This window comes from Amphiura filiformis, chromosome 4 (assembly GCF_039555335.1).
Source record: "Amphiura filiformis chromosome 4, Afil_fr2py, whole genome shotgun sequence".
In the NCBI taxonomy this organism is placed as follows: domain Eukaryota; kingdom Metazoa; phylum Echinodermata; class Ophiuroidea; order Amphilepidida; family Amphiuridae; genus Amphiura; species Amphiura filiformis.
Genome location: NC_092631.1, coordinates 25,814,437 through 25,834,926, shown reverse-complemented (window position 1 = coordinate 25,834,926; position 20,490 = coordinate 25,814,437). Strand labels below are relative to the sequence as shown.

Sequence of the window (20,490 nt, the reverse complement as noted above, 5' to 3'; positions counted from 1 at the left end):
AAAAAGGACTTTATCTGGACAGGGGGTGTACAGATACCATTTTTGCACTACGACAATTATGTGAAAAGTGTATAGAGTTCAACCAGGAACTGCACATGGTGTTCGTATACCAAGAAAAGGCTTTCGACCGGGTGGATAGAGAAAAAAGAAAAGAAAAGCGCAGTGATTTATAGTGCGCTACGCACAGGCACAACGCCTAGACGTTGATCCACAAGCCTCAGCACACTTTACAGGAGAACAGTTGTGGGCTGTAATGGAGGGCTATGGTATAAACCAGGGACAGGCGATTTGGCTTTTTTTTCCTATGGGCAGGGATACATGATTTGCACTGAAAAAAGAGTTCCGCGCAATTCCGCGCAATTTGCTATTTTTTCCGCGCAAATCGCTTGTCCCTGGGTATAACAGGTCAACTGCTAGATAATGTCAGAGCTCAATATAAAGACAGCAAATGCATGGTAAGAACCAGAAGTGGCCAGTCAAAGTGGTTTCCAATATTAACATCGGGGTACGCCAAGGCTGTGTGCTGTCGACACTGCTCTTCTTGATTTATATGGACAAGATCGCCAAGGAAGCAAACCCAACTGGTGGAGAAATAAATGAGATTCCCTTTGCAGATGACCAGAGCCTCATCCACAAAGACTGCAGGACTTTAAGACCATGCCAACAAATTAAATGCAGCATGTGAATATGGCATGAAAGTCAGCATAGCCAAAATAGATACTATGGTGGTTAGCCGCTTACCCAAGGATATTGACATCACCATTAACAACAGTAAGCTAAAACGGACGAAGGAGTTTAAGTACTTGGGAAGTATCTTGTCTGACGATGGAAATATCAATAGAGAATTAGAGGCACGATGTCAAAAGGCCAATAATATAATTTATTAACTTATTTTATGCCCACTCTTTAACACATCCTGCGATACCGATAGATACCAAAACAAAACTCATCAATGCCATATTTTGCCAACTCTCTGCTACCAGTGCCAAAACGGGACTTTCATCAAGAGGACAACCCGAAAGCTCATCACCTGTGAAATAAGATGCCTAAGCCGAGCGGTTAGCAAGTCAGGGAGGGATAAAATCCAGAATGAGGATATCAAACAGATAGTGGGAAGTTAAATGGTTCGGTCACATTATGCTAACGCCCTATAGCCAACCGGCAGCAAGAACTTAAAACAACAGGAACTAGGGCTAGCGGAAGCCCAAGGAAGAGGAAGAGGTGGGAGATGGAGTAAAGGAAGTGCTTCAAGACATGGGTTCACCATGAGTGAAGCTACCCGACTCGCCCAGTAAAGAAGGTTACATTTCTCCAGGACGCAATGAAAGGCAACAGTGGTCAGTGGTGGCAGATAAAAGTAGCAAAATTTGGTATTTTACACTATTTTGGCCCATGAAATGTCATGATTGTGCAGGAAATGACAGTCAAAATTGAGGAAATAATGCCTTGAGAAGAAAAAAGAAAGAGAGGAAAAAGAGAAAGGGAGAAGAAAAAGAAAAGAGGAGAGGAAAAGGGAAAGAGGAAAGAGGAAGAAGAGGAGGAGGACAGGAGGTAGAAGAGGGAAACGATCTCAGCAAAAGATAATAATAGGTGAAGCAGTGAGCTACTGAATTGAAGAGAGGAAGACACTTGTGCAACATATTGAGGAATTCACATGATTGTTCAAGAAATAAGAGCCCGTATGTATTAAAAGAGGCAGGTGCTGGTGTTAGAATATGGATACGAGTAACAATGTATATTTGAGGAAATATACAATTTATCATCAGGTGGTAATAGGGCGCATATCTGAGGAAATTTATAAAGTGATGTCAATGAGGATTGTATGAAAAAATCATAAAGGAATTCAATGTAGGCCTATTTACTAAACAATCAGAAGTGCCAGTGAAAAGACGGCCTGGAAAATTGTGAGGGAATTTAAGAGAACATAAAGCACTGAACAAGTTGTAAAGGATAGTGAAATGGACTCATCAACATTAAGAGGTAAACATAAAAAAAGGCAGAAACCAAACATGGTCATGGAGATACAGGGGTCAACATGTGGCTCCTACTGACCAGCACAATTTGAGGAAATTAAAGGGAAACAAAATAGAGAGGGCCAAATCAATCATACATGATATGCAAATTTGATTCCCACTGATGCAAAAATTGAGGACGTTAAAACTAAGGGCATGCTGCAAACAGATGCTAGTTCGAAGCAAATAATTCAATCTTTATACCTTTCAAATGATATTTTAAATGGTATTATTAAAGAATTAAGGGATCTGGAATGAGCGTTTTGAGCGTTTCGACAGTATTTTTGTGGGACATGAGAGCACATCAGACATATCGAATTGCATTCTGAATACGAAGAATGTCTTTCTGATATCAAATAATTTTCATTTTTGAAATTCACGATATAATACAAATTTTATGACAAATTATTAAAATTTGATATTTTTCACATTTTTGGTATATAACAGTCCTCGAAGTAAATTTTATAAATCTAATGACATATTCTTAAAGTGTATGTAGCTGGGAGGAAAAGCCGACGATCAATTGACAATTTTGATCTTTCATATTGAAGATATGGATTTTTTCCCAAAAAGACCTTATTTTTTGGTATTTTGGGGGGAAAATCCATATCTTCAATACGAAAGGTCAACATTTTCAATTGATCGTCGGCTTTTTATCCCACCTACATACACTTTAAGTATAAACCATCAGATTTATAAAGTTTAATTCGAGTACTGTTAAATATCAAAAATATCATTTTTAATCATTTGCCATAAAATGTGTATTACATTGCGAATTTCAAAATTCAAAATTATTGATATCAGAAAGACATTCTTCGTAATCAGAATGCAATTCGATATGTCTGATGTGCTATAATGTCCCACAATAAATACTGTCCAAACGTTCATACCCCACCCCTTAACACTCAGCTGAAAGACCAAACGCAAAAAAAAGAGGTCGGAATTTCTTGATAATGTTATCAGAAGGAGGGACAGAGTGACAAAAAATGAAAGAGAAAAGTGCTTTCTCTGACAAAAAATGAAATAGAAAATCAGGAGGGGGGCAAAGGAAAAGAAAAGGAAAGGAGCCCATGTCCCAGTAAATTCACACCAATCATTGGCCAAACTAGTATAAAATACCAAATTTTTCCGCGCTACGCGCGCACACTTTTCCCAAATAAAGCCATTTTTAACGCGCGCACACTTTTCCCAAATAAAGCCATTTTTAAAAGTTCGAAGATTTTATATGTAGTATCTTTAAAAAAACATCCTATGTAAAGTTACCATTCTCATCTTTCGAATTGCAGAACAAACTTATTTTATGTCTGGTATGATTGAGGAAATCTTGAGCCTAAAAACCTTGCTCCTGAGGAAAAAATCACAATTTGCACCCCTGTCAGATTGTGGATCATGAAATGTCCCTTTAAGTTTTTATTTATAGCTTATGAATATGCAAATTAATGACGTCATCTTATGAATATGCAAATGACGTCATCTCATGAATATGCAAATTAATGACGTCATCTGAACAATATGCAATTTAATGACGTCATCTTATGAATATGCAATTTAATGACGTCATCTTATGAATATGCAATTTAATGACGTCATCTTATGAATATGCAATTTAATGACGTCATTTTATGACTATACAAATTAATGACATCTCATGAATGTGCAAATTAATGACGTCATCTTATAAATATGCAATTTAATGACGTCATCTTATGAATATGCAATTTAATGACGTCATCTTATGAATATGCAATTTAATGACGTCATCTCATGAATATGCAAATTAATAACGTCATCTGATGAATATGCAATTTAATGACGTCATCTTATGAATATGCAATTTAATGACGTCATCTTATGAATATGCAATTTAATGACGTCATCTTATGAATATGCAATTTAATGACGTCATCTTATGAATATGCAATTTAATGACGTCATCTTATGAATATGCAATTTAATGACGTCATCTTATGAATATGCAATTTAATGACGTCATCTTATGAATATGCAATTTAATGACGTCATCTTATGAATATGCAATTTAATGACGTCATCTGACGAATATGCAATTTAATGACGTCATCTGACGAATATGCAATTTAATGACGTCATCTTACGAATATGCAATTTAATGACGTCATCTTACGAATATGCAATTTAATGACGTCATCTTACGAATATGCAATTTAATGACGTCATCTTACGAATATGCAATTTAATGACGTCATCTTACGAATATGCAATTTAATGACGTCATCTAATGAATATGCAATTTAATGACGTCATCTTATGAATATGCAATTTAATGACGCCATCTTATGAATATGCAAATCAATGACGTCATCTTATGAATATGCAAATCAATGACGTCATCTCGTCGTCGTGGTCCTATGGGTCATGACTGACCCTTTGTGACCCTGTTGATGATGGTATTCCAGCAGCTTCTGTCTTGAGCCAGACGGTGGGCTGCGACGAGAGAAAGGCCTGTTAATTGTTTAATTCCATCAGTCCATCTAATGAATATGCAAATCAATGACGTCATCTCATGAATATGCAAATTAATGACGTCATCTCATGAATATGCAAATTAATGACGTCATCTCATGAATATGCAAATGACGTCATCTCATGAATATGCAAATGACGTCATCTTATGAATATGCAAATGACGTCATCTTATGAATATGCAAATGACGTCATCTTATGAATATGCGAATTAATGACGTCATCTTATGAATATGCGAATTAATAACGTCATCTTATGAATATGCAATTTAATGACGTCATTTTATGAATATGCAAATTAATGACGTCATCTCATGAATATGCAAATTAATGACGTCATCTTATGAATATGCAAATGACGTCATTTTATGAATGACGTCATTTTATGAATATGCAAATGACGTCATTTGATGAATATGCAAATGACGTCATTTCATAAATATGCCAATCAATGACGTCATCTCAAGAATATGCAAATTAATGACGTCATGAATATGCAAATTAATGACGTCATCTTATGAATATGCAAATGACGTCATTTTATGAATATGCAAATGACGTCATTTCATGAATATGCAAATCAATGACGTCATCTCAAGAATATGCAAATTAATGACGTCATGAATATGCAAATTAATGACGTCATCTTATGAATATGCAAATGACGTCATTTTATGAATGACGTCATTTTATGAATGACGTCATTTTATGATTGACGTCATTTTATGAATATGCAAATGACGTCATTTGATGAATATGCAAATGACGTCATTTTATGAATATGCAAATCAATGATGTCATCTCAAGAATATGCAAATTAATGACGTCATGAATGTGCAAATTAATGACGTCATCTTATGAATATGCAATTTAATGACGTCATCTTATGAATATGCAATTTAATGACGTCATCTTATGAATATGCAATTTAATGACGTCATCTCATGAATATGCAAATTAATGACGTCATCTGATGAATATGCTATTTAATGACGTCATCTTATGAATATGCAATTTAATGACGTCATCTTATGAATATGCAATTTAATGACGTCATCTCATGAATATGCAATTTAATGACGTCATCTCATGAATATGCAAATTAATGACGTCATCTCATGAATATGCAAATGACGTCATCTCATGAATATGCAAATGACGTCATCTCATGAATATGCAAATGACGTCATCTTATGAATATGCAAATGACGTCATCTTATGAATATGCGAATTAATGACGTCATCTTATGAATATGCGAATTAATAACGTCATCTTATGAATATGCAATTTAATGACGTCATTTTATGAATATGCAAATTAATGACGTCATCTCATGAATATGCAAATTAATGACGTCGTCTTATGAATATGCAAATGACGTCATTTTATGAATGACGTCATTTTATGAATATGCAAATGACGTCATTTGATGAATATGCAAATGACGTCATTTCATGAATATGCAAATCAATGACGTCATCTCAAGAATATGCAAATTAATGACGTCATGAATATGCAAATTAATGACGTCATCTTATGAATATGCAAATGACGTCATTTTATGAATGACGTCATTTTATGAATGACGTCATTTTATGAATATGCAAATGACGTCATTTGATGAATATGCAAATGACGTCATTTTATGAATATGCAAATCAATGACGTCATCTCAAGAATATGCAATTTAATGACGTCATCTTATGAATATGCAATTTAATGACGTCATCTTATGAATATGCAATTTAATGACGTCATCTCATGAATATGCAAATTAATGACGTCATCTTATGAATATGCAATTTAATGACGTCATCTCATGAATATGCAAATTAATGACGTCATCTGATGAATATGCTATTTAATGACGTCATCTTATGAATATGCAATTTAATGACGTCATCTTATGAATATGCAATTTAATGACGTCATCTTATGAATATGCAATTTAATGACGTCATCTTATGAATATGCAATTTAATGACGTCATCTTATGAATATGCAAATTAATGACGTCATCTCATGAATATGCAAATTAATGACGTCATCTCATGAATATGCAAATTAATGACGTCATCTCATGAATATGCAATTTAATGACGTCATCTTATGAATATGCAAATTAATGACGTCATCTTATGAATATGCAAATTAATGACGTCATCTCATGAATATGCAAATGACGTCATCTCATGAATATGGAAATGACGTCATCTTATGAATATGCAAATTAATGACGTCATCTTATGAATATGCGAATTAATGACGTCATCTTATGAATATGCAATTTAATGACGTCATTTTATGAATATGCAAATTAATGACGTCATCTCATGAATATGCAAATTAATGACGTCATCTTATGAATATGCAAATGACGTCATTTTATGAATATGCAAATGACGTCATTTTATGAATATGCAAATGACGTCATTTTATGAATATGCAAATGACGTCATTTTATGAATATGCAAATGACGTTATTTTATGAATATGCAAATGACGTCATTTTATGAATATGCAAATCAATGGCGTCATCTCAAGAATATGCAAATTAATGACGTCATCTCGTGAATATGCAAATTAATGACGTCATCTCGTCAATATGCAAATCAATGACGTCATCTTATGAATATGCAATTTAATGACGTCATCTCATGAATATGCATATTAATGACGTCATCTTATGAATATTCAAATTAATGACGTCATTTTATGAATATGCAAATTAATAACGTCATCTCATGAACATGCAAATAAATTTGTCATCTCATGAATATTCTAATTGGTGACGTTATTTCATGAATATGCAAATCGGTGACGTTATGTTTTTTGAATATTCAAATGGGTGACGTCACTGATTTGCAAATTAATGACGTCATCTTTTGAATAGGCAAATTTACGTCATCTCATGAATATGCAAATCGGTGCCGTCATAATCAATTATAATCATAAAATAATAATATTTGAATATTCCTTAAAAATGTGAATATTCAAATATCCGTCTGAATTCAATTCAAAAACTATGAACAAAATAATATTGAATAAATTCGTGAAATTTGAATATCATAACTGAATATAGATAAAATCACGTTCCCATATCCTCACGATAACAATAATAACAAATTCACTGGAGTAACTATAAACCACGCAACCTCCATAAATCCATAATTTGTTTAATTGAGTCTTGAGGTTGAGTTGCGTGGTTTTTAATGTATTTTTAATATATAATAATATAATAATATAATATAATATAATATAATAATATTTTAATATAAAAGATTCCAAAACACATTTATAACATAACATTCATCAATTAATTAATGTGACCTCATACTAAAATTAATCATTATTGTGTAAATCATGAATATATTCACGACGCGCGAAACGCATGAACGAAGTAACGAAAAAACGTTTACGTGATTGCATTTAGGACTTATGAAGCAATAGTGCGTGAGTAGCCTTGCTGCTGCAGAGAAATTAAGGTTATTCCTTCATGTAATTTTACACGAAATTAGGGTTAAGGTTAGGATTAGGATTATGATTAGGGTTAGGATTAGCTTACACGAAAAAATTACATGAAGGATAGACCAAAATTAATATAAAAGTTGGTTCACATTTCCGACTAAGTGTAAGTGCGAGTTGCTGACAAAAAACGTGATCGTTCCATGGTGTTACGTTATTTAATTATGCCCTTTAACCGTGCTAATTGTGAATACAGGTTATAGGTTATGGTTAGTGTTACTGGGGATTAGAGTTAAGGATTTTAATGCAAGACATGGTGCAGGAATTAGTCCGGGGTTAGTGTTACCCCAACAAACTTTTTACAGAGGTTTAATTGTCGAATTAGGGTCTATAAAAAGGGTATGAAACGTTTTAATAAACGATCCACCGTCATTTTCGTAAACTAGATGCTAAAACATTTCAACATGTTATTTATAAAGGAGGTGACAATATAGTTGATATTAATATGCCCTTTAACCGTGCTAATTGTGGTTGCAGTTTTAAGGTTATAGGTGTTATAGTATTACAGTTAAGGGTTTTGGTTAATATTATGGTTAAATGGTTTAAGGTTATAGTTAAATGGTTAGTGTTTTGTCATCGCAAGACAGGTTGCAAGTTAGTCACAGAAAACGTTTTAATGTCGGTTTATATGATGGGCAATGAAACGTATGTTCACCAAACACGTTTGCCAAAAAACATTAATATTCTGAACTCAAAACGTTTATAAGCTGTCGTGTTATTTTCATATGAAACATTTTAAAACGTTTTGAATAAAACCAAAACGTGTTTATAACGCGTTTATAACGTTTTAAGAACATTAAAGTGTTTGCTAGGCCCAACTGAATAGGATACCACAAAACGATCACGCAGCACTAGTGGCGGAGTTTCGATATTTAACATATGAAATCCGTTTTCACATAAAAACGCATGCAAGTAGTAAATATACACGCTTCTTAAGTCACATGTTTTTGTTCCCCTAATCTGGACGAAATTTTATACACTTCAAAATAATAATATTGCAAAGACATCTAGGCGCTTTACAGCAGGCAAGATAAAAATCCTAAACACAGGCATACGATAACACACTGATACTGCAAAAGAAAACTACAATCAAAGAAATAAATAGTTGGCACACCTTGACAATATGTTGGAACTGTTCATTGCTGCTCTGAGAGATAAGTGAAATTAGTATAACTATGTTTGATGAGAAGTACAAACCTTCCCATTTCCCTCCCCCATTCCCCCTCAACCAATCAAAATTGCTTTCATCAACATTGAATTGGGGGAGAGGGGCAGCGATTTACAGTTATTATGCCAGAGTGTGCCAACATTAATTTCTTTGAAAGTTGCTGTGTTGTCCAAATCCAAGTTGGGCGTTAAAAAAAATGGAACCAAAATTGAGCTGAGAGACATCTTTCTCCATAGAATGTTTACAAGCCAAGTGGTCATTTTTGTGATCAAAAAGAAGTTAAAGTATATTTTCACAATTTTGAATTTTGTTGGTGCAAATATTTTTATCCATTTAATTATTTTGGCTACATCCTGAAAAAGATGCACAAATGGAAACTATAATATTAGTTGAAACAAAAACGGAAAAAATGTCTAGCTCTTGTTGGTGTCATTTGACGCAAGTTTTAAATGAAAGACCCGGGGGGAAGACCCCTATCGAATATATAATAATAATAACAAAGTCTCAACATTTATATAGGCCTATATATCTGGACCCACATGATAATAGTAGTCGATCCAATCAGAGGCCTGTGCTGGGGTGTGTCGAGCCGTTGTAGCCCCAAGAAGGCCGTGGTCAGCAGTGAATCTCGCCGGTCTACCAGTTCCTAAAAACAGAGTACAAAGTAATAGGTAAGAGTCTGTACTAACACTGTAAATTCAAGTGTTTAGGATTTCTGTAACACTTTTTAAACACCGCTAGGCGTTAACATTTTCATTTCCACAGTACGTAAAGGTACTAGGCCAGTTTTACTGGACTAAACACATGAACACTAAAGTAAACACATAAACACAATAGTAAACACATTTAGATTCTAAACATTAAAGGCCGCATGTGCTTTCTCTGTAAACACTTGGTGTGTTTACTTTCTAAACAGTTTTAAAGTCAGTGTTTTAAAAGTGTTACATAAACACTTGAATTTACAGTGTATCTGAAATATTTTATGTACACTGTAGAAAATAACTGATAACACTTAATAAACACTAAAAAACGTTTATTTTTATATGTAAAAATACGTAAATGTATAGGAGGTGTTGCATACGATTAACATAACACATTTTTGTGATAAAATTTAAACACTCCAATAACCAATATAAACATGTTTAAGTGTTACTAATCCATCAGTAAATCCTCCTTTAAACGTGTTATAGTGGTAATCGTACGCAACGTCTCCTATACTTTTACGTGTAGAATATGAATATAAACGCGTTTTAATGTTTATTAAGTGTCATCCGTTGTTTTTTTACAGTCATAGGTTTATATATGTGACCAGCTCCAACAAAACCCGGAACAAGTCGCCAGGAATGTTTTTGAGTTAGTTATAGTTAAACGGTTCCTAAGATTGTTTAGTATAATCCAAAAACGGCTTGATCATTTCTCTTGTTTTAAAGTTTGGAACATAGGCTAATTAGTTATACATCAAGTGAACGGTGTTTTACTTGTTATCTGTTATCATCTTCACTGAGAAATACAGCCATTTATCAAATTTTCGGCAAAAAAAAAAGCTGCACTTTTCTACATAGGCTTTTTATGCATGACTTTTGGTTTTAAACCTCTTTCACTAAAATAATCAATAAAATTAATCAAAAAGGAATGTTTCTATATATTTTTTTTTTATTAAAATAACTTAAGTGAAGATGTTTATGAATTAATTTTTACACTTTTCAAACATGTTTTATGGTTCAGTGAGTAATCATATAGCCATTTATCAAGTTTTATTCATCAACAAAAATTGGAGAGCAAAAATTAAAATGCGTAAATTTAACAAGTTTTTCATTCTAATTTAATTTATTGGGAAGGAACAACTGTAACTTCAGTGATAAATCTTGTGTTCATTGATTAATTTAACCAATGGACCAACAGATTCCTGGTTAGATCTTTTATGCTGGCCCTATACACTTGTTTCATTGGTGATTCCTTGAATGGTTAAAAAAAACATTTATATGGGTGGCCTTTATCAAGACCCAACTTGTTACAAGCGGACAAGTGAGGGACCACATCACCTTAAAGGACTTTGCAGCAAATCCTGCAGCATGCGGGGAACCAGCTTGACCAACAGCAGAGAAGAACGATGCTTGATAGCCATCTCACATGAAGGAAGGCCTATTCATTATTGAAAGACATTAATAAGCTCGCAGCATTCAATTTAATTTATTCACTGAACCATGAAAACTGTTTTTGAATGTGTGATACCTTAAATCAGGAAAGGCTTAATATTAATTAAATTCAATTAGTGCTTCTTTTTGATTAAATTACTCACTTAAAGGGAAAAATTGTCAAACACAAATTTAAGCATAAAAAGCCTATGTAGAAAAATGCAACTTTTTTGGCCGAAAATATCGTAAATGACTGCATTTTGCAATGAAGATGATAAAAAGTAGCAACAAAAACCCGCTCACTTGATGCATAACTAATCAGCCTATGTTCCTAACTTTAAAACAAGAGAATTGATCAAGTCGTTTTTGGATTATACTAAAATGTCTTAGGGGGGACTTACTTTTTTGGAACCGTTTATATGACATTCCCATAAAAAGTCCCAATTTTTGGAATTCTTAATTTGATGGTAGAAATTGAGTAGCATTTTCGGCTTTGTATATCAAGGACTCCTTTTTCTGGCCAATTTTCGTATATGGATGTGTCCTTTTTCCAAAATGTTCTCATATGTAGCCGGGAGGGAAAAGAGGGGGGGGGGGCAGTTTCCCCCGTGAGAAGTCTTGCCCCTCCTGTGGGATGCTAACTTAAGATTGTATAGGTCTGTTGTACTTTTTAGCCCATTTTGGCCATTTTCGTCAAAGTTTGCTCCCCCCCCTTGACACATGTTTAAGGTCAGGCTTAAAACGTAACAAAAAGACGTGAGCTCTTTTGCACAAAATATAGCAGAACTTACCTCAAAAAAATGCAGAATTCATTGGTGCAGCCCTAGTCTTCAATTAACCTTGCAGGTCGTTCTATCTTCTGTGGTGTCGCAGCCTTCACACTGCAAAAACAAGTGTTTATATTTAAACACCATATTGTGTTTATCAGAGCAACACTTAATAAACACATAATTCATGTTAATGGTCTAACACTAATGTTAATTTTTCTAACACTAATGTTCATAAATTAACACTTGGTGTTATATTACAAACATTAGTGTTTGTAATATAACACCAAGTGTTAATTTATGAACATTAGTGTTAGACCATTAACATGAATTATGTGTTTATTAAGTGTTGCTCTGATAAACACAATATGGTGTTTAAATATAAACACTTGTTTTTGCAGTGCAGTATTATCCATTTCAGCTTGTATTGTCCATCCCTTGTATGATTTTGGTCATCTTGTTTTGCCATTCTCTTCGGCCACTTTCCAGTTCTTGGATTGTTAATTGCCATTCAGTGATTTTTATATCATTTCTTGTCACGTGGCCTTCCCAACTTTAATAGCTTCGCAAAATGTCTTCCACTGTAATTCCCAATGTAGCCTCGGGCGTAGTCCTCCTCTTGTCTTCGCACAGCAAACTTCGTCACCGGAAAATGTAAATTAAAATATAGAAATACGCATTGGTTTAATAGTCAAATTGATTCATGGACAATAGCAACTTGTGAACAAGTTAAAATTTTTTAGAAATTTTGTTTAAATTGGTAGGTCTACCTGTAGACCTATAATAATTATGTGCCTGTTGGATTTTGACAAGTGCATATCCGAATTCTAATCTACTCTGGTTTCCATGGCAAGGTGAAACATTTTCCTGGTCTCGAGGGATATGGCAAAATACAATAGAGGTTATCCGTGTTCTATAAGCTGCATATCCTATCAACGACTGCTATACCTTGTTTAGGACTTTCAAAAGAAGTACCCTGCATGTGCAACCATGCATGACTGTTTCAAAAAAGTCCGCCAAGAGTCATGCAGGTAACTCCGAGGTCATGCATTGAATTAGTCTGAATAAGAAATACTACGGGAATCAGTAAAGTGGATACTCTCTATTGTACTCCAAAAAAAGGCAGACACTCACCTACGCACTCAACCATGTCAAACCATATAAGAGGAGCTGGGTGACCCCGTTAAAAGTTATGTAAGGTTTCTGATCAATTTTGAATAATTCCCTTTGCTTTTTGTCGAAATAATGAAATATAGCTGCATTAAAAAAAAGGCTTTTAATGATTCGACGTTGGAACGGTCGGCTGGTTTTACTTCGAGCAGGGAAGTGGGACTAGTCCCACTTCCCTGCTTCGAGGTCCCAAAATTTAATTTATATAAAATATTGGATTCTGTCACCTTTTATTTAGCAACTTCCATTTCACATGACATTTTAATTAGTATGCATTGCAATCGTGCGCAAATCAGACATAAGTTTTAAAAAAACACCACCAAAAACATTTGACATTTATAACATTGTAGGTTAAATATCATTTCATGAGACCGAAGTTCTTGATCGGACAATTAACATCGCAAGGTTATTTGGCGATATTTCTCGTGCATAAATGTTAGGCCTAGGCCTACTAGTCTTCTCTGGAATCTTAGTGGTTTATGTATGCTTTATTATAAAGATAGATTTAAATTTTAAGCGAATTTTAGAGAGCTAGACTGTCCGTCCTTGTATTGCTACAATTCCCAAAAAGCAATATATAGTGCTAACCCGATTCGAGGTGTAAAACCGGAACACATGCTTGTTGAGCCGTTCGTGTTATCGATTACACGAAAAGCACAACCAGACGAGCAACGCGACAGCGTATGAAAAGTGCAAGAACGCTTTGAATGTTTTATCGCAAAGTGGTCTTCTAACAATCGACGCCTCTTAGCGGACAGGCCAGTGCGGACCTATACCATTAACTGAAACGGGCCATATTTAATCCGTGGTGTAGGGTTAGGTGAAGGTTTAAGATTCGGTTAGGTTGGATTAGGTTAGATCATGTTATGTTATGTTATGTTATGTTATGTTATGTTATGTTGGATTAGGTTAGACTGTGTTTTAACGGATAAGATTATGTTACACTGCAAAAAGCGTGTTTAAAAATTAAACTTTTCTTGCACCACATTCTAAACATGCTTGATTCCTAAACCCTATAGTGGCAGCCAGCCCTGATATATAGCTACTAACCGCTCCATCTCGGGGGCACTTGACGTGATGGGGGTGTGCAGACAGCGCACTGCAAAAAGTGTGTTTAGGAATTAAACACTTTTCTAAACACTATCTTGCACCATGTTTTTAAACATGTTTAAATGCTACACATGTTTAGGAATTTGATGGGTATGTGTTTAGGAATTTAACACATGATGTTTTGGAATTTGACATTGGTTTTTAGGAATAAAACACTTTTCTTGCACCACATTTCTAAACATGTTCGATTCCTAAACACCAATGTCTAAACACATTTCTAAACATGTTTGATTCCTAAACACCAATGTCAAATTTCCTAAACACAGCCCATCAAATTCCTAAACATGTGTAGCATTTAAACATGTTTAAAAACATGGTGCAAGATAGTGTTTAGAAAAGTGTTTAATTCCTAAACACACTTTTTGCAGTGTAGATTTGTCATATTAGATATGTTAGTAAGGTTATGTTAGGTTTGTCATATTAGATATAGGGTTATGTTAGTAAGATTATGTTAGGTTAAATGGTAGGTTGAGTTATGTTAGGCAAGATCAGGTTATATATTGAGTTATATGCTAGAAAATGCCCAAAAAGTATATGTCTCAAATCACAGTGCTAACCTGCGCGTTCATTAATAACTTTCGGTAGAAATATGTTTGTAAAGTATATTGTAAATTTGTGTAATCAACAGTTTAGGTTAGTGACAAAATTTTCTAAAGTGTATAAGAATAAGTTTAATAAAATTTCGAGCATCAAGCTTAGTTTGACCGAGTTTGAGTCGGAATAAAGGGAAAACGGTACATTGGATTTTTAGGATTTTTAAAAAAATATCACAAGCTCTAATACATATACTTTTTAAACTTAAGATTAGGTTAGTTACGGTTAGGATAACAATCATGCAGTACTGTCATTTTCTTTGAAAGGGGTCCCAAATATCATTATTCATTGATCCTAAAATTGTGAGTGATGAAGCTTCCGTTTTTAAAGTACAATTAAAATGAGTACAAGACCAAATAGCACTCCTGCCTTCGACAAGCGAGGTCACACGGAATCAACCTCAGTTAGATTCATGACTTGCCACTGACAACAAGACCTCCTTCCGAAGAAAGTAGCAGTTCCCTAAATTTGATTAATTTCTATTTTAATTCACCTTTTCGGTAAATCCCATAACCCTTTGCGAGTACACCTGAGAACTCGTCATTTGACGTCACGCCGATCTGCACATTGTTTATGGCCGGGGTTTATGGAACATCGTTAGTGCGTATTGCAAGACGGCGTGACGTCAAATGACGAGTTCTCAGGTATAGGCCTACTCGCAAAGGGTTATGGGATTTACCGAAAAGGTGAAAACAAAAGGTGCTAAAAGAGTTCTTAAAATTGAATTCGTGTTGGTAAGTTAGTTCTTTCAAAGCTCCGAGAACCCCCCAACCCCAAAAAAAAAACCCCACAATTATTGCAGTTCCGAGCAGTTAAATACAATTTATCATATTTCTGCGGAATTCTGCGGAATTCCTTGCTCTCTAAATTTAACAAGAGAAAAATTCAATGAGTGAACGAGTTTTAAAAAAAGATGGCTTACAGTGATCACTCGAATGGAGAGTGAAATGGCAAGAGTGAAAATTGAGTAAATTTCACTTCATATAATGAAATGCACTCTTGGGGTGAGGTGCAATTTGCTCGAGAACTCTAGCTTCGAATGCACACGATAGTTACGCATTCGATGCTAGAGTACTTTATTATGGTTTTTCAGTCGGACAGCGGTGCAATTTTTTACACCGGAGGTTATTTATTCTGTTAATGTTGAAATTTGAATGAAAGTTATTTCGATGAGTCAACTGTATCTTTTGTTTTGAGCAAGATTTGCGTATTTTGGACAGTCTAAAATTTTGCTGAAGTGTAATTTTAGCAACATTTTTGATGCAATCGCCTGTCGTGATCGGCTGTGTTTACTTCTGACCTTCCATTGCTTTACACTGTGTCATGCTTCAGCGAATCCGACTAGATTTTGAATGCAAAGGTCTCTAGCCTAGAATGTGAAGCTATCGGTGAGCAAATTCTTGGCTAGAGTTCTCGAGCAAGGTGCAATTCACTCTCAAAAAGAGTGAACAAGGAGTGCAGTGAAATGTCAGTACATTTGAGTGACCACAGTAAGCAATCCAAGAGTGAAATATCACTTGTTCACGTTCAGAGAGGCACTAAACTATAAACCGGGGGCACGATAAGTCCGCTTGTTATTGGACCCGAGCAATGCACACCATTGATTGTTTTGGTTAACAATACCATAGATCCTAGTACTGTTCGTAAAATTTAGTATTGAAAAAATAGAACTTTCTTCCAAATTTCACGCACTGTCAGTCATATAATTTAGCTCTATAATATTCGGTAGAAATGACAATCTATCTTAATAAACGTGTTTTATCATGTTTATGTCAATGTTATTATCTCGTGCCAGAAATGTTACTTCCTTGTTTAGGTCTAGACACGTACGACATCACAAAGTGAGGCCTAAATATAACATCTAGGCCTATAGTTTCTATCAGCTACAAATCGTAAACTAAACATAATTCATATAGGTCTATGGGTCTTCCGAATTGCTAAATATTCCTTGCGATGTTAATGCTCTGCGTGCTAGCCATGCGCTTCATCAACGGAAAAAGTTGAAGTTTTGAAATATTTTCTCAAAATATCAAGAGCTATCTTAAGAACTACTGAACCGATACTAGGCTTGTTTGTACTCATTTTAATGCAATTTTCATGCTGATTCCAAATATGGTCATGAAAATTTACATTTCTGAAAATTTTGAATTTGATTTTTTTTTAAACATGTCGTCTGCAGTCGACACCCGCGTGAAGAGAGTTAATTGCCTGATACAGGCAGCGAATCGATGAAAAAACTTCCCAACCTACTTGTTTCTCAAAAGATTATAAATGTAAACTGGTTTGATTCGTTATCAACATCATTTAGATGAACATCACTGAGTCCGGAATTTGGGATCTCGATCTAAAAATTAGCCCGCCTTTCCAACAAGAGTGAAACACGGGGTGCCTGAAATATCCACTCTTTTAAGGAATGGTATGTTTTTAGGGAAAACCAATCAGAAAAGAATGAAAAATCTGGCCGTTACAATCCGGACATTGCATAGTTTTTCGCCGCTTTAGGCTCAAAAAGCAAAGGGAATCTTTCAACACGGTATAGATTGTTCACAATATTTGTCAATGTTCAAAATCAGCCTGTCGATTATTCGTAATAATATGCAATATCCAAATGTTTGATTTCACCTATCATTTAAACTGATTATAAAATCCGAACATTTAGCACGTTTAGACGGAGATGTGACTTCCATAGTTGGGTAATGTGACCTATTCGCACATAACAAGGAACACTTTCAAAGCTGAAAATTCCATCATATAGCAGTTCAGCTTTAACATGATAACAAATTTGCTTTTGGCATTTGCTTTTGGGTTAAGCAATTCCTAATACCAAAACTCAATATCAATTTTTATGGTATTATATAATTTCATGGTTTATATTTACGCTAAATGTTCGGATTTTATAATCAGTTTAAATGATAGGTGAAATCAAACATTTGGATATTGCATATTATTACGAATAATCGACAGGCTGATTTTGAACATTGACAAATATTGTGAACAATCTATACCGTGTTGAAAGATTCCCTTTGCTTTTTGAGCCTAAAGCGGCAAAAAACTATGCAATGTCCGGATTGTAACGGCCAGATTTTTCATTCTTTTCTGATTGGTTTTCCCTAAAAACATACCATTCCTTAAAAGAGTGGATATTTCAGGCACCCCGTGTTTCACTCTTGTTGGAAAGGCGGGCTAATTTTTAGATCGAGATCCCAAATTCCGGACTCAGTGATGTTCATCTAAATGATGTTGATAACGAATCAAACCAGTTTACATTTATAATCTTTTGAGAAACAAGTAGGTTGGGAAGTTTTTTCATCGATTCGCTGCCTGTATCAGGCAATTAACTCTCTTCACGCGGGTGTCGACTGCAGACGACATGTTTAAAAAAAAAATCAAATTCAAAAATTTCAGAAATGTATTTACGCCTTGTTCGAAATATTCGTTGCTAGTGTTTCTCGAGTAATTTACACCGTGACATTTGTGGAAACGGCAAAACGGCAAAATATACCGGGTATATGACCCTGGGAGGGGCACTCAATTTTCTTTTGGTAAGGGTGTGCGGCAGGGGTGCCGAATTTTGCGAACTGAGAACTGATTTTCAGAAACTAACATTTCTGAACAACTTATGTTTTGGGGGCTATGATCCAAAATTCTGTCTACAGAGTCTTCCTAATGAACTGAGAGTGTTGTCTGAAAATAGGATCCTTGACCGCCACGCATGAGTACCCCCCCCCCCCCACACACACACACATCCGGAAATTAGCCCTACTTAACTTTTATCAGCATGCAGGCAGATGCTGTAAGTGTAGGTTGCAGGATTGTACTAAAGAATTCTGTCTTCCGATTCCCCGAATGTCTTCAATATGAAGCAGTTCCAAGCTTTTGTACACTACGCAAATGATAGTCTTTCTGGAACATAAAACAAAAGGCAACTTCATTAAAATATACGTCCAAATAGTTCACAGCAAATAGACCATGAATGTTTACTCATTAACTTCAGAAATGATAATCTTCACAATCGTAACAGTTATAACTATGCCTTATTAAGAGATGATGATGATGATGATGATGATGATGATGATGATGATGATGATGATGATGATGATGATGATGATGATGATGATGATGATGATGATGATGATGATGATGATGATGATGATGATGATGATGATGATGATGATGATGATGATGATGATGATGATGATGATGATGATAAGGGTGATGATAAGGGTGATGATAAGGGATGGTTTGGCGATGGTGATGCAAACAACAATATGGTGGATCGGGAATAAGCAAAAAGGTCGGACTTTCTCTCGGAATAAATCATAAAATAAGGTAATGATGACAAAATAAGATGCGTATTTTTTTTACATCGCACACGTTTGACATTTTATTGGATCCGTTGGTCCGTGTCTAGATCCGTGTTTAAGTAAATACAATGGTGATGATGAATATAACTAGGAAGTTCGAACCCTATCATAATCATTTGGACGTTATATTGTTCTCAGTAAGCAGATAATACCCAATGTTATTAATATTAATGTCGTCAGGTCTCAGTTACTGGAAGTAGATGAAGAAAAATGTGAACAAAATTGAACGCAAATGGTGACAAATAAACCTGATTACTTACCAATCTGATACTAGAATTTGCGAAGGAATCGAACGCATCGACTGTATCCAAGCCTGATTTCTTTGTTAATGAATTTTCGCGCCAGTGGATGGTAGATCACCCATAATGCATTTGGAGTAACCTGTATTTTTGTACAGGTGATTATCAATTGATGAGGGGCTCATTGACTCCACACTATGCAGTATCACTATTGCACAGTTAGGAAGAGATACAATGCTTATCCCTATTTCAGACAATGGTCGAGGTCCAAAGGAAATCTGTAAGGGAACAAACCAAAAGATCGACGACGTCCTATAAACGAAAAAACTAGTTTCGTTGGGTTTTTTTTTTTTTTGGGGGGTAAAATACTCGATTACGTTTGTACAAAAACATCGGTCTGAAGAATGTGTCACTATTATCGTTGGTTTTTTTTTTGGGGGGTAAAATACTCGATTACGTTTGTACAAAAACATCGGTCTGAAGAATGTGTCATTATTATTATTTATTGTCAAATTTTTCAACATTTCATTATTACGTTTCTGGCGTGGAGGGGGTCGGCTGAGAAACGAAACTAGTTACGTTTATAGGACGTCATCGATCTTTTGGGTTGTTCCCTAAGAATTGTGGCATGATTGATTACATCGATCGACCAAAAGATTAAAAAATATATATATATAATAAAATTAAAAATAAAATAAAAATAGAAACAGAAGAAACAGGAATATTAAAATTAAAATTAAAAACTAAAACTAAAATTAAAATTAAAATTAAAATTAAAATTAAAATTAAAATTAAAATTAAAATTAAAACTAAAACTAAAACTAAAACCAAAACCAAAACCAAAACCAAAACCAAAACCAAAACCAAAACCAAAATTAAAATTAAAATTAAAATTAAAATTAA

General features: G+C 34.5%; 1 long non-coding RNA gene across 1 annotated transcript; it reads right to left on the bottom strand.

Annotated features, from left to right (window-relative positions):
• Window positions 1-12,523: 12,523 nt before the first annotated feature.
• LOC140149757 (uncharacterized) lies at window positions 12,524-19,679 on the bottom strand. The gene is made up of 3 exons (XR_011858724.1): window positions 19,609-19,679; window positions 18,748-18,887; window positions 12,524-12,747 (listed from the first exon to the last, which is right to left on the bottom strand). It is a non-coding gene; the product is annotated as an uncharacterized lncRNA (long non-coding RNA).
• Between the last annotated feature and the right edge of the window lie 811 nt (window positions 19,680-20,490).